At 44.0% G+C, this 26,018-nt stretch overlaps 14 non-coding genes across 14 annotated transcripts; all 14 read right to left on the minus strand.

Moving 5' to 3' along the window:
• Positions 1-885: 885 nt before the first annotated feature.
• Positions 886-959, minus strand: TRNAT-AGU (transfer RNA threonine (anticodon AGU)). Its single transcript has one exon. It is a non-coding gene; the product is annotated as a tRNA-Thr (tRNA).
• Positions 960-4,546: 3,587 nt separating this feature from the next.
• TRNAI-AAU (transfer RNA isoleucine (anticodon AAU)) lies at positions 4,547-4,620 on the minus strand. Its single transcript has one exon. It is a non-coding gene; the product is annotated as a tRNA-Ile (tRNA).
• Positions 4,621-4,936: 316 nt separating this feature from the next.
• On the minus strand, positions 4,937-5,008 carry TRNAH-GUG (transfer RNA histidin (anticodon GUG)). Its single transcript has one exon. It is a non-coding gene; the product is annotated as a tRNA-His (tRNA).
• An 896-nt stretch (positions 5,009-5,904) lies between these two features.
• Positions 5,905-5,978, minus strand: TRNAT-UGU (transfer RNA threonine (anticodon UGU)). The gene has a single exon. It is a non-coding gene; the product is annotated as a tRNA-Thr (tRNA).
• Positions 5,979-8,008: 2,030 nt separating this feature from the next.
• On the minus strand, positions 8,009-8,082 carry TRNAT-AGU (transfer RNA threonine (anticodon AGU)). Its single transcript has one exon. It is a non-coding gene; the product is annotated as a tRNA-Thr (tRNA).
• A 2,030-nt stretch (positions 8,083-10,112) lies between these two features.
• TRNAT-AGU (transfer RNA threonine (anticodon AGU)) lies at positions 10,113-10,186 on the minus strand. The gene has a single exon. It is a non-coding gene; the product is annotated as a tRNA-Thr (tRNA).
• Positions 10,187-10,857: 671 nt separating this feature from the next.
• TRNAI-AAU (transfer RNA isoleucine (anticodon AAU)) lies at positions 10,858-10,931 on the minus strand. Its single transcript has one exon. It is a non-coding gene; the product is annotated as a tRNA-Ile (tRNA).
• Positions 10,932-12,214: 1,283 nt separating this feature from the next.
• TRNAT-AGU (transfer RNA threonine (anticodon AGU)) lies at positions 12,215-12,288 on the minus strand. Its single transcript has one exon. It is a non-coding gene; the product is annotated as a tRNA-Thr (tRNA).
• A 2,010-nt stretch (positions 12,289-14,298) lies between these two features.
• Positions 14,299-14,372, minus strand: TRNAT-AGU (transfer RNA threonine (anticodon AGU)). The gene has a single exon. It is a non-coding gene; the product is annotated as a tRNA-Thr (tRNA).
• Positions 14,373-16,400: 2,028 nt separating this feature from the next.
• TRNAT-AGU (transfer RNA threonine (anticodon AGU)) lies at positions 16,401-16,474 on the minus strand. The gene has a single exon. It is a non-coding gene; the product is annotated as a tRNA-Thr (tRNA).
• Positions 16,475-17,145: 671 nt separating this feature from the next.
• Positions 17,146-17,219, minus strand: TRNAF-AAA (transfer RNA phenylalanine (anticodon AAA)). Its single transcript has one exon. It is a non-coding gene; the product is annotated as a tRNA-Phe (tRNA).
• A 1,288-nt stretch (positions 17,220-18,507) lies between these two features.
• Positions 18,508-18,581, minus strand: TRNAT-AGU (transfer RNA threonine (anticodon AGU)). Its single transcript has one exon. It is a non-coding gene; the product is annotated as a tRNA-Thr (tRNA).
• A 671-nt stretch (positions 18,582-19,252) lies between these two features.
• Positions 19,253-19,326, minus strand: TRNAF-AAA (transfer RNA phenylalanine (anticodon AAA)). The gene has a single exon. It is a non-coding gene; the product is annotated as a tRNA-Phe (tRNA).
• Positions 19,327-20,610: 1,284 nt separating this feature from the next.
• On the minus strand, positions 20,611-20,684 carry TRNAT-AGU (transfer RNA threonine (anticodon AGU)). Its single transcript has one exon. It is a non-coding gene; the product is annotated as a tRNA-Thr (tRNA).
• Positions 20,685-26,018: the final 5,334 nt, after the last annotated feature.

Genomic DNA, 26,018 nt, shown 5'->3' on the forward strand with positions numbered 1-26,018 from the left:
GCTACTCAGGCCCATGATGTATGTGACTTTTATAGTGCAAATCAGGTGACACTGTCAGTCATGAGAGTCTTATATGTAGTGTATGTGTTTTGAGGCAGATGCTGCACATTTCACCTCTTTAACTGGGATGTTCACAAACCAACACAGACTGCCCTCCAGTCCTACTCTGCTAGGACCGCTCCCTCCTTTTTACACCTCAAGCGTTATGGTATTCAAACATTGGAAGAGTAGTATCAAACCTCTTGGTAAGCCATGAAGAACTGGACATGACGTTTCGTGTGTGGTGTGATGCACATGACAATACTCCGTAGGAGTCTCCCAGGACAGACACAATATTTCAGAATAGGCCTCCAGAACCTCACGTGAAGTCTCCCTAAGAGAACACAATATCACTGATGTGGCCTCCAAAACTTGGCACAGTACTATGGATACAGCATTTTTAGCTCCACGCAGCACACAGTGTCATTTTCCAAGCTCACACAATCCATCAGACTCTGCTGCCCTTGCGTTGCCTGTTCTTGAGGCACTGAAGCTTGAACCTCTTCTGCCTCTTCAGTAACAGTGTCAGTAATGCAATGGTACTCAGGTGCTGCCTGTGCTGCACCTGTTGTTTGAAGCTTGCATTACTGCTGCCTAGGTTGTACTTTGAAGCGAGCGAAGCTTAAAAACATCTTTTCACGTCACAAAACCAAACTGATTGGCTTTGAAAATTAAAGATACTGGTGGCTGGTGGTACATTACAATGGCAGGTAAAAACCCGAAACATCTTTAGGTTTTAAGGAGGAGCATTGTGTACATGAGGATAATTATAATAGGGGAAATTGTGTTTGCAGACAATGAGTCTTTAATCAAACAAAAAGTCTTGTACGAGGTTGTGTAAAAACAAGGCACTGCTGAGATTCGAACTCAGGATCTCCTGTTTACTAGACAGGCGCTTTAACCAACTAAGCCACAGCGCCTATTTCCACTCACTTAGAACCATTGTACCTTCTGTGTCGGTATCACTGTGAGGCACTCCATACTTTTCTGTCTCAAAATTTTTATCCAGCTACTACCGACAAGAAAATGGAGAAAGAAAAACCTGAACATGGTATGGAAAAATTACAAAGAGGGTCACGACAAACGTATATCATTAGGTGTACATATCTGTATTCATTTTGAAATATTTACACGGGTGGACGAGTGTGCTATACATACGTTAAACTGAACGAGAGTGTAACGATGTTAAAGATCACTAATACATAGCAGACAATTTAATGATGCCTACATAACCCATGTGCTCTTTCCTTCACCTCTCGTCACCTCTGGACACCCCAACGAGAAGCCGAGAAATCGTCACTTTTGGAGAGAAAGTGTCACCTTTCGTTGATGCGTCCCAGCTTCAAACAGGGCTTCAAACACCGGCGTAGCTAGGGGGGGACGAGGGGGGCGGTCCGCCCCAGGCGGCACAATTATAGGGGCGGTCGCGCGGCACTGGTGGCCTTTATAATTTAATTGAGGAAACAGTCACGTGCTGCCAGTAGCTGCTTACTGGGCCCAGTAAGTCCATAAACAGTTAAAGATTTCTGCTTTGAGCTCTAGAGTGGCTGAGAGTGCAATGTAACAAATCTGTCCAGCCAGCCTGGCGCATATTTATTCCTGCTGCGCCGGGCGGTGAAAACAGTGCTACAATGTTTCATTTGCATATTATTGCGATTCCCCCATGGTGCAGCTCTGGCTGTCAGCCTGACGTCACGGGGCCCCGTCAGATTCGTGTGCCCGGTGTTCCGTCGTCACATCCTGTCTCTTTGAGCGGGAGTTCAGTTTCTTTAGGAAGGGCACGGCTGGTAACTGAATTTGCCGCCCACAAACCATTCATGGCTTTAGCAGGTTCCTGCTGCAGCTCGCACCGGCCGGGCCCGAGCCTGGCCGCAGTGGGTTGTCACTTGCTGCACCCTGCCAAATTCAAGTCGTGGGGCAGTCGGACTCGGGGCGGGGGACACAGAGGAAGGAGTCGGTGACCCGCGTTGCACCAGCTGCAGGACAGCCTGTAAGTGGACGGTCCCGCTTGGGACTCACTGAACAACCTGGACGACTGGACTTGCATCTTAATTAGCGAACGTGAGTGATAAAAAAACACTTTAGCATTTAGTTTCATTTGCCGTTTTTTTATACTAAATTCATTACATAAATACTTCCTGCCAGCTTCATAGTAAACGAGAAAACACTAATCTACTCTGGACAATCCCCAAGGAGGCCTGGCAGAGAGGGGCAGGGGTCATAGCGAGAGCTGGTTTCACTGCTCCCTGCCACCCCCACCCTGCAACCAGCAGCACACCACTTTAATCCAGCCATTGCAGAGGTGAGCAGCCCTGAATGCCCTCTCGCCCGCCGTTTTGCGGCCCGTGGGGTCCGAGTCGTACTTGTGATTGCGTCCACAAGCGGCCTTTACTGAATTGCCGCACTCTCCAGCTTTATAAGTAGAGCAATGTATTCTAATTCTCCGCTTTTATTTTCTAAATCATAGTCAGACGGTAAATGTTAAGATCTAAATACTAGTTTATTGTCGGGCCGGCTCCTTTCAATGTATCTTCCTCCATAAACTGGCTCGCTCTTTCAGTGGACGGCACGTAACCAACTCCAGACTGCATGGATCAAGTATTTTTTGCTGCCAAGCCCCCAGGAAGACATTGCTAGGCAAAATTAAGTACTCGACTGCACTGGTTTCATGTTACGGTGAGCGCTGTTTTTAAAATACACCCATCGCGCACACTGCAATCTAAGTTCATTCTGCTGCTGAGAGCATTTGCCCTTTTCTGCCCAGGTCAGAGCACTGAGGTGTTTCAACTGACCGACGGACTCGGGCATAGCACTGTCTGTGAGCAGCTCTGAGCAGAGCAGCTATCAGCATTGAGTTTAACATTGCAGCTTAGACACTACAGCCATAGGCAGGATTTTCACGTTGGTAAGTGGCCTGTTACACTACGGAGCAAGCACTAGAATGAATTTGTGATGTTGTTTGTGTTTAGGAACAGAGCATGCAATAAGAATAAGGTTCAGATTACAATAACAAAAGGAGTTTGATTTCTGAACAAAGTGTAGTTAGGATTGTGGGTATCCAATCTTTTTTACAGTGGGATCCGGTGTTTTTCAGCTGTTTCAAGTCCTTGTCATAGCTTGTCCTTGCTCAAATGAATGGAATTTCTTATGTTTATCTGTTGCCATGTATTTAATTTGTTGATTTTGCTCACAAAAGTGTCACTCTTAGTGTCATATATGTAGTAGTTAAATGTCATTCATAAGTACTCCGAAACCTTGAAAATGTCACACATAAGCACTATTAAAATGTGGCCTGTGTTTCGTGTGGGATAGTGCCCTTCCATTTTTGGTGCTTTGCAATAATTTTAAGATGTTCGCAGATGTTCTTGTTGTAGAAATTGCTGCAATTGATGCACCCGTGTTGAGCGCTGCAGAATCGGCAAATGGAACCAAAGTGGATGGATGGATGGATATATATATATATATATATATATATATATATATATATATATATATATATATATATATATATATATATATATATATATATATATATATATATATATATATATATATATATATATATATATATATATATATATTTCAAAACGAAAAACCTCCAGTCCTGGGTTTAGTTACAAATGAGAGCAAAAAAAAAAAAAAAAATATATATATATATATATATATATATGTATATATATACGTATATATATATATATATATATGTGTGTGTGTGTGTGTGTTTTCCTCATTTACATTGCTTGATTTTTGCGAGCGTGCATTTGCCCTTCCAGAATAATTCCTTTGTGAGTAAAATGTTCTGATTAGAGGAGTTCACTTCCCAAACACACCCCCTAATGTCTGTGTAGTTCCCTCTTTCCTGTATTCATTCTCATCACAACTACATGTTTATGCTGCCTTTTAAGTGTGGTCAATTTAGGAGTGTGTTTGATGTAGAAAACTGGTCTCATGATTCACTGAGTTAAACGCTCACTACTGACATCTGTTTATGAACAGAAGATTCATGTACATCCAGGGTTCCATGCAGTCTTTGTGTACGTTTTTTGTACTGCCAGTCACCGGTGTATTTAACTGTGTAGCCTTGTACCTCGTCATGTATGAGCATGTAACTTGCATGATCGAGGTAACTAGGTAACTATTAGCGGCGATACTAAGTGTCTCTCGGACCTCTTTCAAGTGCTCGCCGTCCTTTTTCCCCAGCACCCCCCCCAAGGGGCGGCAATCTGAGGGATAGCCCCGGGCGCCACAAGCTCTAGCTACGCCGTTGGCTTCAAAAAGTGCACTTTGAGAGACCCAAGGAGCGGGCTGGTCGTCCAGCCATAGGAGAGGGAGGCTGGGGGCTGTTAGACCACAGTGCCCTTTACATGGTACTAGCAACACTCGCCCTTGCACAAACATCAGCCATCAGAGCCCAGTTAATGACCAGAATAAACAAACAACCTATAGGTTGTTTTTAAACGTCTTGTATTGTAATGCATGACTTCTCTCTTTTAATTGTGAAAAATACTGGCCAGTACGGGGATCAAACCCGCGACCTTGGCGTTATTAGCACCACGCTCTAACCAACTGAGCTAACCGGCCAAGTCATACTTACAGAAAAGTTATTATTACACAAGGAAATGTTTTTGCATTCCTCAAAAACGATTTCTGCACAATTACACGGGCTACAACATGCAAGAGTACATTAAAAGTAAGCATTGCATGTATTAAAACACTCTGTCCCTTCTGCCCCACAGCTGTGGCATCATAATGAAATGACTTCTCAAGATTAAAGCTGGCAATTTCACAATTCAAAGAAAACAAAGTGTTTTGGACAGGTGTTATTTAAAAAATAATAATACTCTGTATATTGCAAATAAAAAATATCACCCAACTGACATGACTTTGCCACCCGCAATGCCATGACTCGGATTCGAACCGAGGTTGCTGCGGCCACAACGCAGAGTACTAACCACTATACGATCACGGCGAGCTACTTGGGCTACTCAGGCCCATGATGTATGTGACTTTTATAGTGCAAATCAGGTGACACTGTCAGTCATGAGAGTCTTATATGTAGTGTATGTGTTTTGAGGCAGATGCTGCACATTTCACCTCTTTGACTGGGATGTTCACAAACCAACACAGACTGCCCTCCAGTCCTACTCTGCTAGGACCGCTCCCTCCTTTTTACACCTCAAGCGTTATGTTATTCAAACATTGGAAGAGTAGTATCAAACCTCTTGGTAAGCCATGAAGAACTGGACATGACGTTTCGTGTGTGGTGTGATGCACATGACAATACTCCGTAGGAGTCTCCCGGGACAGACACAATATTTCAGAATAGGCCTCCAGAACCTCACGTGAAGTCTCCCTAAGAGAACACAATATCACTGATGTGGCCTCCAAAACTTGGCGCAGTACTATGGATACAGCATTTTTAGCTCCACGCAGCACACAGTGTCATTTTCCAAGCTCTCACAATCCATCAGACTCTGCTGCCCTTGCGTTGCCTGTTCTTGAGGCACTGAAGCTTGAACCTCTTCTGCCTCTTCAGTAACAGTGTCAGTAATGCAATGGTACTCAGGTGCTGCCTGTGCTGCACCTGTTGTTTGAAGCTTGCATTACTGCTGCCTAGGTTGTACTTTGAAGTGAGCGAAGCTTAAAAACATCTTTTCACGTCACAAAACCAAACTGATTGGCTTTGAAATTTAAAGATACTGGTGGCTGGTGGTACATTACAATGGCAGGTAAAAACCCGAAACATCTTTAGGTTTTAAGGAGGAGCATTGTATACATGAGGATAATTATAATAGGAGAAATTGTGTTTGCAGACAATGAGTCTTTAATCTAACAAAAAGTCTTGTATGAGGTTGTGTAAAAATAAGGCACTGCTGAGATTCGAACCCAGGATCTCCTGTTTACAAGACAGGCGCTGTAACAAACTAAGCCACAGCGCCTATTTCCGCTCACATAGAACCATTGTACCTTCTGTGTCGGTATCACTGTGAGGCACTCCATACTTTTCTGTCTCTAAATTTTTATCCAGCTACTACCGACAAGAAAATGGAGAACGAAAAACCTGAACATGGTATGGAAAAATTACAAAGAGGGTCACGACAAACGTATGTCATTAGGTGTACATATCTGTATTCATTTTGCAATATTTACACGGGTGGACGAGTGTGCTATACATACGTTAAACTAAACAAGAGTGTAACGATGTTAAAGATCACTAATACATAGCAGACAATTTAATGATGCCTACATAACCCATGTGCTCTTTCCTTCACCTCTCGTCACCTCTGGACACCCCAACGAGAAGCAGAGAAATCGTCACTTTTGGAGAGAAAGTGTCACCTTTAGTTGATGCGTCCCAGCTTCAAACAGGGCTTCAAAAAGTGCACTTTGAGAGACCCAAGGAGCGGGTTGGTCGTCCAGCCATAGGAGAGGGAGGCTGGGGGCTGTTAGACCACAGTGCCCTTTACATGGTACTAGCAACACTCACCCTTGCACAAACATCAGCCATCAGAGCCCAGTTAATGACCAGAATAAACAAACAACCTATAAGTTGTTTTTAAACGTCTTGTACTGTAATGCATGACTTTTCTATTTTAATTGTGAAAAATACTGGCCAGTACGGGTATCGAACTCGCGACCTTGGCGTTATTAGCACCACGCTCTAACCAACTGAGCTAACCTGCCAAGTCATACTTACAGAAAAGGTATTATTACACAAGGAAATGTATTTGCATTCCTCAAAAACGATTTCTGCACAATTACACGGGCTACAACATGCAAGAGTAAATTAAAAGTAAGCATTGCATGTATTAAAACACTCTGTCCCTTCTGCCCCACAGCTGTGGCATCATAATGAAATGACTTCTCATGATTAAAGCTGGCAATTTCACAAATCAAAGAAAACAATGTGTTTGGGACAGGTGTTATTTAAAAAATAATAATACTCTGTATATTGCAAATAAAAAATATCTCCCAACTGCCATGACATTGCCACCCGCAATGCCGTGACTTTGGATTCGAACCGAGGTTGCTGCGGCCACAACGCAGAGTACTAACCGCTATACGATCACGGCGAGCTACTTGGGATACTCAGGTCCATGACGTATGTGACTTTTATAGTGCAAATCAGGTGACACTGTCAGTCATCAGAGTCTTATATGTTGTGTATGTGTTTTGAGGCAGATGCTGCACATTTCTCCTCTTTGACTGGGATGTTCACAAACCAACACAGACTGCCCTCCAGTCCTACTCTGCTAGGACCGCTCCCTCCTTTTTACACCTCAAGCGTTATGTTATTCAAACATTGGAAGAGTAGTATCAAGCCTCTTGGTAAGCCATGAAGAACTGGACATGACGTTTCGTATGTGGTGTGATGCACATGACAATACTCCGTAGGAGTCTCCCAGGACAGACACAATATTTCAGAATAGGCCTCCAGAACCTCACGTGAAGTCTCCCTAAGAGAACACAATATCACTGATGTGGCCTCCAAAACTTGGCGCAGTACTATGGATACAGCATTTTTAGCTCCACGCAGCACACAGTGTCATTTTCCAAGCTCTCACAATCCATCAGACTCTGCTGCCCTTGCGTTGCCTGTTCTTGAGGCACTGAAGCTTGAACCTCTTCTGCCTCTTCAGTAACAGTGTCAGTAATGCAATGGTACTCAGGTGCTGCCTGTGCTGCACCTGTTGTTTGAAGCTTGCATTAATGCTGCCTAGGTTGTACTTTGAAGCGAGCGAAGCTTAAAAACATCTTTACACGTCACAAAACCAAACTGATTGGCTTTGAAAATTAAAGATACTGGTGGCTGGTGGTACATTACAATGGCAGGTAAAAACCCGAAACATCTTTAGGTTTTAAGGAGGAGCATTGTGTACATGAGGATAATTATAATAGGAGAAATTGTGTTTGCAGACAATGAGTCTTTAATCAAACAAAAAGTCTTGTACGAGGTTGTGTAAAAACAAGGCACTGTTGAGATTCGAACTCAGGATCTCCTGTTTACTAGACAGGCGCTTTAACCAACTAAGCCACAGCGCCTATTTCCACTCACTAAGAACCATTGTACCTTCTGTGTCGGTATCACTGTGAGGCACTCCATACTTTTCTGTCTCAATATTTTTATCCAGCTACTACCGACAAGAAAATGGAGAAAGAAAAACCTGAACATGGTATGGAAAAATTACAAAGAGGGTCACGACAAACGTATATCATTAGGTGTACATATCTGTATTCATTTTGCAATATTTACACGGGTGGACGAGTGTGCTATACATACGTTAAACTGAACAAGAGTGTAACGATGTTAAAGATCACTAATACATAGCAGACAATTTAATGATGCCTACATAACCCATGTGCTCTTTCCTTCACCTCTCGTCACCTCTGGACACCCCAACGAGAAGCAGAGAAATCGTCACTTTTGGAGAGAAAGTGTCACCTTTAGTTGATGCGTCCCAGCTTCAAACAGGGCTTCAAAAAGTGCACTTTGAGAGACCCAAGGAGCGGGTTGGTCGTCCAGCCATAGGAGAGGGAGGCTGGGGGCTGTTAGACCACAGTGCCCTTTACATGGTACTAGCAACACTCACCCTTGCACAAACATCAGCCATCAGAGCCCAGTTAATGACCAGAATAAACAAACAACCTATAAGTTGTTTTTAAACGTCTTGTACTGTAATGCATGACTTTTCTATTTTAATTGTGAAAAATACTGGCCAGTACGGGGATCGAACCAGCAACCTTGGTGTTATTAGCACCACGCTCTTACCAACTGAGCTAACCGGCCAAGTCAATCACACGGAAAAGGTATTATTACACAAGGAAATGTTTTTGCATTCCTCAAAAACGATTTCTGCACAATTACAAGGGCTACAACATCCAAGAGTACATTAAAAGTAAGCATTGCATGTATTAAAACACTCTGTCCCTTCTGCCCCACAGCTGTGGCATCATAATGAAATGACTTCTCATGATTAAAGCTGGCAATTTCACAAATCAAAGAAAACAATGTGTTTGGGACAGGTGTTATTTAAAAAATAATAATACTCTGTATATTGCAAATAAAAAATATCTCCCAACTGCCATGACATTGCCACCCGCAATGCCGTGACTTTGGATTCGAACCGAGGTTGCTGCGGCCACAACGCAGAGTACTAACCGCTATACGATCACGGCGAGCTACTTGGGATACTCAGGTCCATGACGTATGTGACTTTTATAGTGCAAATCAGGTGACACTGTCAGTCATCAGAGTCTTATATGTTGTGTATGTGTTTTGAGGCAGATGCTGCACATTTCTCCTCTTTGACTGGGATGTTCACAAACCAACACAGACTGCCCTCCAGTCCTACTCTGCTAGGACCGCTCCCTCCTTTTTACACCTCAAGCGTTATGTTATTCAAACATTGGAAGAGTAGTATCAAGCCTCTTGGTAAGCCATGAAGAACTGGACATGACGTTTCGTATGTGGTGTGATGCACATGACAATACTCCGTAGGAGTCTCCCAGGACAGACACAATATTTCAGAATAAGCCTCCAGAACCTCACGTGAAGTCTCCCTAAGAGAACACAATATCACTGATGTGGCCTCCAAAACTTGGCGCAGTACTATGGATACAGCATTTTTAGCTCCACGCAGCACACAGTGTCATTTTCCAAGCTCTCACAATCCATCAGACTCTGCTGCCCTTGCGTTGCCTGTTCTTGAGGCACTGAAGCTTGAACCTCTTCTGCCTCTTCAGTAACAGTGTCAGTAATGCAATGGTACTCAGGTGCTGCCTGTGCTGCACCTGTTGTTTGAAGCTTGCATTAATGCTGCCTAGGTTGTACTTTGAAGCGAGCGAAGCTTAAAAACATCTTTACACGTCACAAAACCAAACTGATTGGCTTTGAAAATTAAAGATACTGGTGGCTGGTGGTACATTACAATGGCAGGTAAAAACCCGAAACATCTTTAGGTTTTAAGGAGGAGCATTGTGTACATGAGGATAATTATAATAGGAGAAATTGTGTTTGCAGACAATGAGTCTTTAATCAAACAAAAAGTCTTGTACGAGGTTGTGTAAAAACAAGGCACTGTTGAGATTCGAACTCAGGATCTCCTGTTTACTAGACAGGCGCTTTAACCAACTAAGCCACAGCGCCTATTTCCACTCACTAAGAACCATTGTACCTTCTGTGTCGGTATCACTGTGAGGCACTCCATACTTTTCTGTCTCAATATTTTTATCCAGCTACTACCGACAAGAAAATGGAGAAAGAAAAACCTGAACATGGTATGGAAAAATTACAAAGAGGGTCACGACAAACGTATATCATTAGGTGTACATATCTGTATTCATTTTGCAATATTTACACGGGTGGACGAGTGTGCTATACATACGTTAAACTGAACAAGAGTGTAACGATGTTAAAGATCACTAATACATAGCAGACAATTTAATGATGCCTACATAACCCATGTGCTCTTTCCTTCACCTCTCGTCACCTCTGGACACCCCAACGAGAAGCCGAGAAATCGTCACTTTTGGAGAGAAAGTGTCACCTTTAGTTGATGCGTCCCAGCTTCAAACAGGGCTTCAAAAAGTGCACTTTGAGAGACCCAAGGAGTGGGCTGGTCGTCCAGCCATAGGAGAGGGAGGCTGGGGGCTGTTAGACCACAGTGCCCTTTACATGGTACTAGCAACACTCACCCTTGCACAAACATCAGCCATCAGAGCCCAGTTAATGACCAGAATAAACAAACAACCTATACGTTGTTTTTAAACGTCTTGTACTGTAATGCATGACTTCTCTCTTTTAATTGTGAAAAATACTGGCTGGTACGGGGTTCGAACCCGCGACCTTGGCGTTATTAGCACCACGCTCTAACCAACTGAGCTAACCGGCCAAGTCATTCATACAGAAAAGGTATTATTACACAAGGAAATGTTTTTGCATTCCTCAAAAACGATTTCTGCACAATTACACGGGCTACAACATGCAAGAGTACATTAAAAGTAAGCATTGCATGTATTAAAACACTCTGTCCCTTCTGCCCCACAGCTGTGGCATCATAATGAAATGACTTCTCATGATTAAAGCTGGCAATTTCACAATTCAAAGAAAACAAAGTGTTTGGGACAGGTGTTTTAAAAAAAATAATAATACTCTTTATATTGCAAATAAAAAACATCTCCCAACTGCCATGACATTGCCACCCGCAATGCCGTGACTTGGATTCAAACCAAGGTTGCTGCGGCCACAAAGCAGAGTACTAACCACTATACGATCACGGCGAGCTACTTGGGCTACTCAGGCCCATGACGTATGTGACTTTTATAGTGCAAATCAGGTGACACTGTCAGTCATCAGAGTCTTATATGTTGTGTATGTGTTTTGAGGCAGATGCTGCACATTTCGCCTCTTTGACTGGGATGTTCACAAACCAACACAGACTGCCCTCCAGTCCTACTCTGCTAGGACCGCTCCCTCCTTTTTACACCTAAAGCGTTATGTTATTCAAACATTGGAAGAGTAGTATCAAACCACTTGGTAAGCCATGAAGAACTGGACATGACGTTTCATGTGTGGTGTGATGCACATGACAAAACTCCGTAGGAGTCTCCCAGGACAGACACAATATTTCAGAATAGGCCTCCAGAACCTCACGTGAAGTCTCCCTAAGAGAACACAATATCACTGATGTGGCCTCCAAAACTTGGCACAGTACTATGGATACAGCATTTTTAGCTCCACGCAGCACACAGTGTCATTTTCCAAGCTCTCACAATCCATCAGACTCTGCTGCCCTTGCGTTGCCTGTTCTTGAGGCACTGAATCTTGAACCTCTTCTGCCTCTTCAGTAACAGTGTCAGTAATATAATGGTACTCAGGTGCTGCCTGTGCTGCACCTGTTGTTTGAAGCTTGCATTACTGCTGCCTAGGTTGTACTTTGAAGCGAGCGAAGCTTAAAAACATCTTTTCACGTCACAAAACCAAACTGATTGGCTTTGAAAATTAAAGATACTGGTGCTGGTGGTACATTACAATGGCAGGTAAAAACCCGAAACATCTTTAGGTTTTAAGGAGGAGCATTGTGTACATGAGGATAATTATAATAGGAGAAATTGTGTTTGCAGACAATGAGTCTTTAATCAAACAAAAAGTCTTGTATGAGGTTGTGTAAAAACAAGGCACTACTGAGATTTGAACTCAGGATCTCCTGTTTACTAGACAGGCGCTTTAACCAACTAAGCTACAGCACCTATTTCCACTCACTTAGAACCATTGTACCTTCTGTGTCGGTATCACTGTGAGGCACTCCATACTTTTCTGTCTCTAAATTTGTATCCAGCTACTACCGACAAGAAAATGGAGAAAGAAAAACCTGAACATGGTATGGAAAAATTACAAAGAGGGTCACGACAAATGTATATCATTAGGTGTACATATCTGTATTCATTTTGCAATATTTACACGGGTGGACGAGTGTGCTATACATACGTTAAACTAAACGAGAGAGTAACGATGTTAAAGATCACTAATACATAGCAGACAATTTAATGATTCCTACATAACCCATGTGCTCTTTCCTTCACCTCTCGTCACCTCTGGACACCCCAACGAGAAGCCGAGAAATCGTCACTTTTGGAGAGAAAGTGTCACCTTTAGTTGATGCGTCCCAGCTTCAAAAAGTGCACTTTGAGAGACCCAAGGAGCGGGCTGGTCGTCCAGCCATAGGAGAGGGAGGCTGGGGCCTGTTAGACCACAGTGCCCTTTACATGGTACTAGCAACACTCACCCTTGCACAAACATCAGCCATCAGAGCCCAGTTAATGACCAGAATAAACAAACAACACGTTGTTTTTAAACGTCTTGTACTGTAATGCATGACTTCTCTATTTTAATTGTGAAAAGTACTGGCCGGTAGGGGGATCGAACCGGCGACCTTGGGTTATTAGCACCACGCTCTAACCAACTGAGCTAACCAGCCAAGTCATTCATACAGAAAAGGTATTATTACACAAGGAAATGTTTTTGCATTCCTCAAAAACGATTTCTGCACAATTACACGGGCTACAACATGCAAGAGTATATTAAAAGTAAGCATTGCATGTATTAAAACACTCTGTCCCTTCTGCCCCACAGCTGTTTCATCATACTGAAATGACTTCTCATGATTAAAGCTGGCTATTTCACAAATCAAAGAAAACAAAGTGTTTTGGACAGGTGTTATTTAAAAAATAATAATACTCAGTATATTGCAAATAAAAAATATCACCCAACTGCCATGACATTGCCACCCGCAATGCCGTGACTCGGATTCGAACCAAGGTTGCGGCGGCCACAACGCAGAGTACTAACCACTATACGATCACGGCGAGCTACTTGGGCTACTCAGGCCCATGATGTATGTGACTTTTATAGTGCAAATCAGGTGACACTGTCAGTCATGAGAGTCTTATATGTAGTGTATGTGTTTTGAGGCAGATGCTGCACATATCACCTCTTTGACTGGGATGTTCACAAACCAACACAGACTGCCCTCCAGTCCTACTCTGCTAGGACCGCTCCCTCCTTTTTACACCTCAAGCGTTATGTTATTCAAACATTGGAAGAGTAGTATCAAACCTCTTGGTAAGCCATGAAGAACTGGACATGACGTTTCGTATGTGGTGTGATGCACATGACAATACTCCGTAGGAGTCTCCCAGGACAGACACAATATTTCAGAATAGGCCTCCAGAACCTCACGTGAAGTCTCCCTAAGAGAACACAATATCACTGATGTGGCCTCCAAAACTTGGCACAGTACTATGGATACAGCATTTTCAGCTCCACGCAGCACAGTGTCATTTTCCAAGCTCTCACAATCCATCAGACTCTGCTGCCCTTGCGTTGCCTGTTCTTGAGGCACTGAAGCTTGAACCTCTTGTGCCTCTTCAGTAACAGTGTCAGTAATGCAATGGTACTCAGGTGCTGCTTGTGCTGCACCTGTTGTTTGAAGCTAGTATTACTGCTGCCTAGGTTGTACTTTGAAGCGAGCGAAGCTTAAAAACATCTTTTCACGTCACAAAACCAAACTGATTGACTTTGAAAATTAAAGATACTGGTGGCTGGTGGTACATTACAATGGCAGGTAAAAACCCGAAACATCTTTAGGTTTTAAGGAGGAGCATTGTGTACATGAGGATAATTATAATAGGAGAAAAGGTGTTTGCAGACAATGAGTCTTTAATCAAACAAAAAGCCTTGTATGAGGTTGTGTAAAAACAAGGCACTGCTGAGATTCGAACTCAGGATCTCCTGTTTACTAGACAGGCGCTTTAACCAACTAAGCCACAGCGCCTATTTCCACTCACTAAGAACCATTGTGCCTTCTGTGTCGGTATCACTGTGAGGCACTCCATTCTTTTCTGTCTCTAAATTTTTATCCAGCTACTACCGACAAGAAAATGGAGAAAGAAAAACCTGAACATGGTATGGAAAAATTACAAAGAGGGTCACGACAAACGTATATCATTAGGTGTACATATCTGTATTCATTTTGCAATATTTACACGGGTGGACGAGTGTGCTATACATACGTTAAACTAAACGAGAGTGTAACGATGTTAAAGATCACTAATACATAGCAGACAATTTAATGATGCCTACATAAGCCATGTGCTCTTTCCTTCACCTCTCGTCACCTCTGGACACCCCAACGAGAAGCCAAGAAATCGTCACTTTTGGAGAGAAAGTGTCACCTTTAGTTGATGCGTCCCAGCTTCAAACAGGGCTTCAAAAAGTGCACTTTGAGAGACCCAAGGAGCGGGCTGGTCGTCCAGCCATAGGAGAGGGAGGCTGGGGGCTGTTTGACCAGAGTGCCCTTTACATGGTACTAGCAACACTCACCTTTGAACAAACATCAGCCATCAGAGCCCAGTTAATGACCAGAATACACAAACAACCTATACGTTGTTTTTAAACGTCTTGTACTGTAATGCATGACTTTTCTATTTTAATTGACAAAAATACTGGCCGGTACGGGGATCGAACCCGCGACCTTAGCGTTATTAACACCACGCTCTAACCAACTGAGCTGACCAGCCAAGTCATTCATACAGAAAAGGTATTATTACACGAGGAAATGTTTTTGCATTCCTCAAAAACGATTTCTGCGCAATTACATGGGCTACAACATGCAAAAGTACATTAAAAGTAAGAATTGCATGTATTAAAACACTCTTTCTCTACTGCCTCACAGCTGTGGCATCATAATGAAATGACTTCTCATGATTAAAGCTGGCAATTTCACAAATCAAAGAAAACAAAGTGTTTGGGACAGGTGTTATTTAAAAAATAATAATACTCTGTATATTGCAAATAAAAATATCTCCCAACTGCCATGACATTGCCACCTGCAATGCCGTGACTTGGATTCGAACCGAGGTTGCTGCGGCCACAACGCAGAGTACTAACCACTATACGATCAAGGCGAGCTACTTGGGCTACTCAGGCCCATGATGTATGTGACTTTTATAGTGCAAATCAGGTGACACTGTCAGTCATGAGAGTCTTATATGTAGTGTATGTGTTTTGAGGCAGATGCTGCACATTTCGCCTCTTTGACTGGGATGTTCACAAACCAACACAGACTGCCCTCCAGTCCTACTCTGCAAGGACCGCTCCCTCCTTTTTACACCTCAAGCGTTATGTTATTCAAACATTGGAAGGGTAGTATCAAACCTCTTGGTAAGCCATGAAGAACTGGACATGACGTTTCGTGTGTGGTGTGATGCACATGACAATACTCAGTAGGAGTCTCCCAGGACAGACACAATATTTCAGAATAGGCCTCCAGAACCTCACGTGAAGTCTCCCTAAGAGAACACAATATCACTGATGTGGCCTCCAAAACTTGGCGCAGTACTATGGATACAGCATTTTTAGCTCCACGCAGCACACAGTGTCATTTTCCAAGCTTTCACAATCCATCAGACTCTGCTGCCCTTGCGTTGCCTGTTCTTGAGGCACTGAAGCTTGAACCTCTTCTGCCTCTTCAGTAACAGTGTCAGTAAAGCAATGGTACTCAGGTGCTGCCTGTGCTGCACCTGTTGTTTGAAGCTTGCATTACTGCTGCCTAGGTTGTACTTTGAAGCGAGCGAAGCTTAAAAACATCTTTTCACGTCACAAAACCAAACTGATTGACTTTGAAAATTAAAGATACTGGTGGCTGGTGGTACATTACAATGGCAGGTAAAAACCCGAAACATCTTTAGGTTTTAAGGAGGAGCATTGTGTACATGAGGATAATTATAATAGGAGAAAAGGTGTTTGCAGACAATGAGTCTTTAATCAAACAAAAAGTCTTGTATGAGGTTGTGTAAAAACAAGGCACTGCTGAGATTCGAACTCAGGATCGCCTGTTTACTAGACAGGCGCTTTAACCAACTAAGCCACAGCGCCTATTTCCACTCTCTAAGAACCATTGTGCCTTCTGTGTCGGTATCACTGTGAGGCACTCCATTCTTTTCTGTCTCTAAATTTTTATCCAGCTACTACCGACAAGAAAATAGAGAAAGAAAAACCTGAACATGGTATGGAAAAATTACAAAGAGGGTCACGACAAACGTATATCATTAGGTGTACATATCTGTATTCATTTTGCAATAATTACACGGGTGGACGAGTGTGCTATACATACTTTAAACTAAACGAGAGTGTAACGATGTTAAAGATCACTAATACATAGCAGACAATTTAATGATGCCTACATAACCCATGTGCTTTTTCCTTCACCTCTCGTCACCTCTGGACACCCCAACGAGAAGCCGAGAAATCGTCACTTTTGGAGAGAAAGTGTCACCTTTAGTTGATGCGTCCCAGCTTCAAACAGGGCTTCAAAAAGTGCATTTTGAGAGACCCAAGGAGCGGGCTGGTCGTCCAGCCATAGGAGAGGGAGGCTGGGGGCTGTTAGACCACAGTGCCCTTTACATGGTACTAGCAACACTCACCTTTGAACAAACATCAGCCATCAGAGCCCAGTTAATGACCAGAATAAACAAACAACCTATACGTTGTTTTTAAACGTCTTGTACTGTAATGCATGACTTTTCTATTTTAATTGTGAAAAATACTGGCCAGTACGGGGATCGAACCCGCGACCTTGGCGTTTTTAGCAGTACGCTCTAACCAACTGAGCTAACCGGCCAAGTCATTCATACAGAAAAGGTATTATTACACAAGGAAATGTTTTTGCTTTCCTCAAAAACGATTTCTGCACAATTACACGGGCTACAACATGCAAGAGTACATTAAAAGTAAGCATTACATGTATTAAAACACTCTGTCCCTTCTGCCCAACAGCTGTGGCATCATAATGAAATGACTTCTCATGATTAAAGCTGGCAATTTCACAAATCAAAGAAAACAAAGTGTTTGGGACAGGTGTTATTTAAAAAAATAATAATAATACTCTGTATATTGCAAATAAAAAATATCTCCCAGCTGCCATGACATTGCCACCCGCAATGCTGTGACTCGGATTCGAACCGAGGTTGCTGCGGCCACAACGCAGAGTACTAACCACTATACGATCAAGGCGAGCTACTTGGGCTACTCAGGCCCATGATGTATGTGACTTTTATAGTGCAAATCAGGTGACACTGTCAGTCATGAGAGTCTTATATGTAGTGTATGTGTTTTGAGGCAGATGCTGCACATTTCGCCTCTTTGACTGGGATGTTCACAAACCAACACAGACTGCCCTCCAGTCCTACTCTGCAAGGACCGCTCCCTCCTTTTTACACTTCAAGCGTTATGTTATTCAAACATTGGAAGAGTAGTATCAAACCTCTTGGTAAGCCATGAAGAACTGGACATGACGTTTCGTATGTGGTGTGATGCACATGACAATACTCCGTAGGAGACTCCCAGGACAGACACAATATTTCAGAATAGGCCTCCAGAACCTCACGTGAAGTCTCCCTAAGAGAACACAATATCACTGATGTGGCCTCCAAAACTTGGCGCAGTACTATGGATACAGCATTTTTAGCTCCACGCAGCACACAGTGTCATTTTCCAAGCTCACACAATCCATCAGACTCTGCTGCCCTTGCGTTGCCTGTTCTTGAGGCACTGAAGCTTGAACCTCTTCTGCCTCTTCAGCAACTGTGTCAGTAATGCAATGGTACTCAGGTGCTGCCTGTGCTGCACCTGTTGTTTGAAGCTTGCATTACTGCTGCCTAGGTTGTACTTTGAAGCGAGCGAAGCTTAAAAACATCTTTTCACGTCACAAAACCAAACTGATTGGCTTTGAAAATTAAAGATACTGGTGGCTGGTGGTACATTACAATGGCAGGTAAAAATCCGAAACATCTTTAGGTTTTAAGGAGGAGCATTGTGTACATGAGGATAATTATAATATGAGAAATTGTGTTTGCAGACAATGAGTCTTTAATCAAACAAAAAGTCTTGTATGAGGTTGTGTAAAAACAAGGCACTGCTGAGATTCGAACTCAGGATCTCCTGTTTACTAGACAGGCGCTTTAACCAACTAAGCCACAGCGCCTATTTCCACTCACTTAGAACCATTGTACCTTCTGTGTCGGTATCACTGTGAGGCACTCCATTCTTTTCTGTCTCTAAATTTTTATCCAGCTACTACCGACAAGAAAATGGAGAAAGAAAAACCTGAACATGGTATGGAAAAATTACAAAGAGGGTCACGACAAACGTATATCATTAGGTGTACATATCTGTATTCATTTTGCAATATTTACACGGGTGGACGAGTGTGCTATACATACTTTAAACTAAACAAGAGTGTAACGATGTTAAAGATCACTAATACATAGCAGACAATTTAATGATGCCTACATAACCCATGTGCTTTTTCCTTCACCTCTCGTCACCTCTGGACACCCCAACGAGAAGCCGAGAAATCGTCACTTTTGGAGAGAAAGTGTCACCTTTAGTTGATGCGTCCCAGCTTCAAACAGGGCTTCAAAAAGTGCATTTTGAGAGACCGAAGGAGCGGGCTGGTCGTCCAGCCATAGGAGAGGGCGGCTGGGGGCTGTTAGACCACAGTGCCCTTTACATGGTACTAGCAACACTCACCCTTGCACAAACATCAGCCATCAGAGCCCAGTTAATGACCAGAATAAACAAACAACCTATATGTTGTTTTTAAACGTCTTGTACTGTAATGCATGACTTTTCTATTTTAATTGTGAAAAATACTGGCCAGTACGGGGATCGAACCCGCGACCTTGGCGTTTTTAGCAGTACGCTCTAACCAACTGAGCTAACCGGCCAAGTCATTCATACAGAAAAGGTATTATTACACAAGGAAATGTTTTTGCATTCCTCAAAAACGATTTCTGCACAACTACACGGGCTACAACATGCAAGAGTATATTAAAAGTAAGCATTGCATGTATTAAAACACTCTGTCCCTTCTGCCCCACAGCTGTTTCATCATAATGAAATGACTTCTCATGATTAAAGCTGGCAATTTCACAAATCAAAGAAAACAAAGTGTTTTGGACAGGTGTTATTTAAAAAAATAATAATAATACTCTGTATATTGCAAATAAAAAATATCTCCCAGCTGCCATGACATTGCCACCCGCAATGCTGTGACTCGGATTCGAACCGAGGTTGCTGCGGCCACAACGCAGAGTACTAACCACTATACGATCAAGGCGAGCTACTTGGGCTACTCAGGCCCATGATGTATGTGACTTTTATAGTGCAAATCAGGTGACTGAGTCATGAGAGTCTTATATGTAGTGTATGTGTTTTGAGGCAGATGCTGCACATTTCGCCTCTTTGACTGGGATGTTCACAAACCAACACAGACTGCCCTCCAGTCCTACTCTGCAAGGACCGCTCCCTCCTTTTTACACCTCAAGCGTTATGTTATTCAAACATTGGAAGGGTAGTATCAAACCTCTTGGTAAGCCATGAAGAACTGGACATGATGTTTTGTATGTGGTGTGATGCACATGACAATACTCCGTAGGAGACTCCCAGGACAGACACAATATTTCAGAATAGGCCTCCAGAACCTCACGTGAAGTCTCCCTAAGAGAACACAATATCACTGATGTGGCCTCCAAAACTTGGCGCAGTACTATGGATACAGCATTTTTAGCTCCACGCAGCACACAGTGTCATTTTCCAAGCTCACACAATCCATCAGACTCTGCTGCCCTTGCGTTGCCTGTTCTTGAGGCACTGAAGCTTGAACCTCTTCTGCCTCTTCAGCAACTGTGTCAGTAATGCAATGGTACTCAGGTGCTGCCTGTGCTGCACCTGTTGTTTGAAGCTTGCATTACTGCTGCCTAGGTTGTACTTTGAAGCGAGCGAAGCTTAAAAACATCTTTTCACGTCACAAAACCAAACTGATTGGCTTTGAAAATTAAAGATACTGGTGGCTGGTGGTACATTACAATGGCAGGTAAAAACCCGAAACATCTTTAGGTTTTAAGGAGGAGCATTGTGTACATGAGGATAATTATAATAGGAGAAATTGTGTTTGCAGACAATGAGTCTTTAATCAAACAAAAAGTCTTGTATGAGGTTGTGTAAAAACAAGGCACTGCTGAGATTCGAACTCAGGATCTCCTGTTTACTAGACAGGCGCTTTAACCAACTAAGCCACAGCGCCTATTTCCACTCACTTAGAACCATTGTACCTTCTGTGTCGGTATCACTGTGAGGCACTCCATTCTTTTCTGTCTCAAAATTTTTATCCAGCTACTACCGACAAGAAAATGGAGAAAGAAAAACCTGAACATGGTATGGAAAAATTACAAAGAGGGTCACGACAAACGTATATCATTAGGTGTACATATCTGTATTCATTTTGCAATATTTACACGGGTGGACGAGTGTGCTATACATACTTTAAACTAAACAAGAGTGTAACGATGTTAAAGATCACTAATACATAGCAGACAATTTAATGATGCCTACATAACCCATGTGCTTTTTCCTTCACCTCTCGTCACCTCTGGACACCCCAACGAGAAGCCGAGAAATCGTTACTTTTGGAGAGAAAGTGTCACCTTTAGTTGATGCGTCCCAGCTTCAAACAGGGCTTCAAAAAGTGCATTTTGAGAGACCGAAGGAGCGGGCTGGTCGTCCAGCCATAGGAGAGGGAGGCTGGGGGCTGTTAGACCACAGTGCCCTTTACATGGTACTAGCAACACTCACCCTTGAACAAACATCAGCCATCAGAGCCCAGTTAATGACCAGAATAAACAAACAACCTATACGTTGTTTGTAAACGTCTTGTACTGTAATGCATGACTTTTCTATTTTAATTGTGAAAAATACTGTCACCCTCTGGTTTACCACTGCCACCCTCTGGTTCACGACTGCCACCCTCTGGCTCATCACAGCACCTCTGGTTCACCACTGCCACCCCCTGGTTAACCACTGTCACCCTTTGGTTCAGCACTGTCACCCTCTGGTTCACCACTGCCACCCTCTGGTTCACCCCTGCCGCCCTCTGGTTGAGCATTGCGACCCTCTGGTTCAGCACTGCCACCCTCTGGTTCATCACTGTCACCCTCTGGTTCACCCCTGCCACCCTCTGGTTCATCACTGTCACCCTCTGATTAATCACTGTCACCCTCTGGTTCACCACTGCCACCCTCTACTGAGACCTTTTGTGACGCAGCGGCAGCACAAAAGATGCGCCATGGTGCTGGGTATTAACAACGTGACGCATCTGAGAGATGCATCACGTTGTAAAGCCCTGCGCCATCAGGAGGCGTTCTGGCGCAGGGAAGGGCGTTCCTGCGCAGGAACGCCTCCTAAAATTGGCTGAGTGAAATCTACAAGATTTCACTCAGTCACTTTTAGGCCAATGCTGAATCAAAACCCGTCGCCTGCTTGAAGCAGGCGCAAGGCTTGATGCAGCATTGGGGAGATAGGGTCCCCCAGAGCATTGCTGTAGCAGCGTCCCAAGCGCGACGCAGCTCCAGCAATGCGCTGCTTTTACGGCACAGATGCGTGACGCATCTGTGCCGTTTTTGCCACATGGTGCGCCGCATTGTAAATGCGGCACATCATGGGTGGCGGAGCTGCGATGCACAATAACTGGCGCATCCCTGGGGATGCGCCAGTTATTGTAAATCTGCCCCTATACATTTAGCCAACGAGGGAGCACTTACTGATTAGACAGTAGAAAGTACTCCAGTTGAGTAGAGGTATTGCACAAAAAGGTGGCATCTTCGTGGACAAACACGCAGGGCGGGATTCATTCTGTCCCCCGTTAGACTCGTTTTTTGTGCGCTTCTGCCCTCTGTTAGACTCGTTTTTCCTTGTTTATCTGCCCTTCTGCCCTCTGTTAGACTCATTTTTTGTGCCCTTCTGCCCTCTGTTATTCCCTTGTTTTTGTGCCCTTCTGCCCTCTGTTAGACTCGTTTTTGTGCCTTTCTGCCCCGTTAGACTCGTTTTTTGTGCCCTTCTGCCCTCTGTTAGACTCGTTTTTCCCTTGTTTTTCTGTCCTTCTGCTCCCTGTTAGACTCGTTTTTTGTGTCCTTCTGCCCTCTGTTAGACTCATTTTTCCCTTGTTTTTCTGCCCTTCTGCCCTCTGTTAGACTCGTTTTTTGTGCCCTTCTGCCCTCTGTTATTCCCTTGTTTTTGTGCCCTTCTGCCCTCTGTTAGACTCGTTTTTGTGCCTTTCTGCCCCGTTAGACTCGTTTTTTGTGCCCTTCTGCCCTCTGTTAGACTCGTTTTTCCCTTGTTTTTCTGTCCTTCTGCTCCCTGTTAGACTCGTTTTTTGTGTCCTTCTGCCCTCTGTTAGACTCATTTTTCCCTTGTTTTTCTGCCCTTCTGCCCTCTGTTAGACTCGTTTTTTGTGCCCTTCTGCCCTCTGTTATTCCCTTGTTTTTGTGCCCTTCTGCCCTCTGTTAGACTCGTTTTTTGTACCCTTGTGTCCTCTGTTAGACTCGTTTTTGTGCCTTTCTGCCCCGTTAGACTCGTTTTTTGTGCCCTTCTGCCCTCTGTTAGACTAGTTTTTCCCTTCTTTTTCTGCCCTTCTGTCCTCTGTTAGACTAGTTTTTTGTGCCCTTCTGCCCTCTGTTAGACTCGTTTTTCCCTTGTTTTTCTGCCCTTCTGCCCTTTGTTAGACTGCTTTTTGTGCCTTTCTGCCCTCTGCATCACCACATCATCACTCAGCGCTACCCCAGCATCACTCAGCACCACCACATTATCACTCAGCACCACCACATTATCACTCAGCACCACCACAGCACCACTCAGCACCACCACAGCATCACTCAGCACCACCACAGCATCACTCAGCACCACCACAGCACCACTCAGCACCACCACAGCACCACTCAGTGCCACCACAGCATCACTCAGCGCCACCACTGCATCATTCAGCACCACCACATTATCACTCAGCACCACCACAGCACCACTCAGCACCACCACAGCATCACTCAGCACCACCACAGCATCACTCTGCACCACCACAGCACCACTCAGCACCGCCACAGCATCACTCAGCACCACTACAGCACCACTCAGCAGCACCACAGCACCACTCAGCGCCACCACAGTATCACTCAGCGCCAACACAGCATCACTCAGCACCACCACAGCATCACTCAGCGCCACCACATTATCACTCAGCACCACCAGAGCACCACTCAGCACCACCACAGCATCACTCAGCACCACCACAGCACCAATCAGCACCACCACAGCACCACCCAGTGCCACCACAGCATCACTCAACACCACCACATTATCACTCAGCATCACCACATTATCACTCAGCACCACCACAGCACCACTCAGCACCACCACAGCATCACTCAGCACCACCACAGTATCACTCAGCACCACCACAGCACCACTCAGCACCACCCAAGCATCACTCAGCACCATCCCAGTATCACTCAGCACCACCACATTATCACTCAGCACCACCACAGCACCACTCAGCACCACCACAGCATCACTCAGCACCACCACAGCATCACTCAGCACCACCACAGCACCACTCAGCACCACCACAGCACCACTCAGTGCCACCACAGCATCACTCAGCGCAACCACTGCATCATTCAGCTCCACCACATTATCACTCAGCACCACCACAGCACCACTCAGCACCACCACAGCATCACTCAGCACCACCACAGCATCACTCTGCACCACCACAGCACCACTCAGCACCGCCACAGCATCACTCAGCAACACTACAGCACCACTCAGCAGCACCACAGCACCACTCAGCACCACCACAGCATCACTCAGCACCACCACAGCATCACTCAGCACCACCACAGCATCACTCAGAGCCACCACATTATCACTCAGTACCACCACAGCACCACTCAGCACCACCACAGCATCACTCAGCACCACCACAGCACCAATCAGCACCACCACAGCACCACCCAGTGCCACCACAGCATCACTCAGCACCACCAGATTATCACTCAGCATCACCACATTATCACTCAGCACCACCACAGCACCACTCAGCACCACCACAGCATCACTCTGCACCACCACAGTATCACTCAGCACCACCACAGCACCACTCAGCACCACCCCAGCATCACTCAGCACCATCCCAGTATCACTCAGCATCACCACAGCACCACTCAGCACCACCACAGCAACACTCAGCGCCACCCCAGCATCAATCTGCACAACCATTCAACAACAACTGGTTCAAATATGTTCTCTCAATGTTTCAAACTTTATTACAAATGTCACAAAAAGATGTTAATATTTCACTACTGTTCTTGGATTTTCGTCACAATAAAATACACTGAACATAACATCACCAAAGTTATTTACAAAAGTTTAAGCTATTGCCATTATAAATTAAAATCACTTTTATTCAAGTATTAGTTATTTAAAAAAATTAAAAGCCATTGTAATTTGTAATATCAATACAGCTAAGTCACGTAAATACAAAACATGTTGCATTACAAATGCTATAGGTGTCACATTTGGGAAAGTTATAACTATTGGCATTGTAAATGACAAAGCTATTAATTTAGCTAATTTCAAAACCAACACATAAATAAAAAAATGTTATTTACAAGTCCAATAGCTCAAACTTTCCTAATGCGAGACCGATTGCATTGCGAATGCTTGTTTTTATATCTGTCAGTGTTTCCTGTTGAGGTTTAATTTTCGTGACAGGCGCCTCATTGCCTACTTGTAACTATTCTCTGACCCTGCTTCAAGGGTCAGAGCAGGGTTAGAGAATAGTTGCAAAAAGGCAACGAGGAGCCAGGAAGCACTTACAGGCTTACAGCAGCAGGTGCCCAAGTTGAAGTTAATTTCTTTGTAACCCTTTTGTAAAAGGTTACAAAAAATTAGCTTGAACTTTTGCACCTGCTGCTGTAACCCTGTAAGTGCTTGGCTGAAAATGCGTCCCCGCTGATTTGTGGATTTTACTGCGATTTCGCGAGATTCGCGGATCGCGAAATCGCGGAAAATCCGCAAATTCCGCAAGTGGAACAAATTTTCAGCCCATGCTTACATGGGATTACATGAATACAAGTTTATTATTTCTGCCTTTCAATTTGACTGTTAAACAACAATTTATGTCGATGAAAGATGCCACGGTGACGTTTTCCCTTTTGCATATTGAAAAGTTAGAACCTTTGCCTTTCTCTGTAGCAGAAGTCAATTCAGCAGTTTGGCTCATCCACGGGTTAATAACTTTGCCTTTTTCACTTTTCAAATTCGAGTCCAGCATGAAACAATATGCCATAGGCAGATCTGAGCCCCTGGCTAGTGCTTATCTTCATGAAGTATGGAATCTCCCATTCATGTATAGATGTTTGAGGGCTGGTAAAGACGTTTTTTTAAATGGCGAAGATTGCACCACAACACCAGATCATTCATTAACATGCAGAAATCTTCAGTTGCACAGCTCTTGTAATGTGCTTGCACCAAATTTAGCGTGTTTTCTGAAGGGTCCTCCAGTTCTGGCCATTACACCAACATTTAC

The sequence above is a fragment of the Lissotriton helveticus genome, chromosome 12 (genome assembly GCF_964261635.1).
Source record: "Lissotriton helveticus chromosome 12, aLisHel1.1, whole genome shotgun sequence".
In the NCBI taxonomy this organism is placed as follows: Eukaryota; Metazoa; Chordata; class Amphibia; order Caudata; family Salamandridae; genus Lissotriton; species Lissotriton helveticus.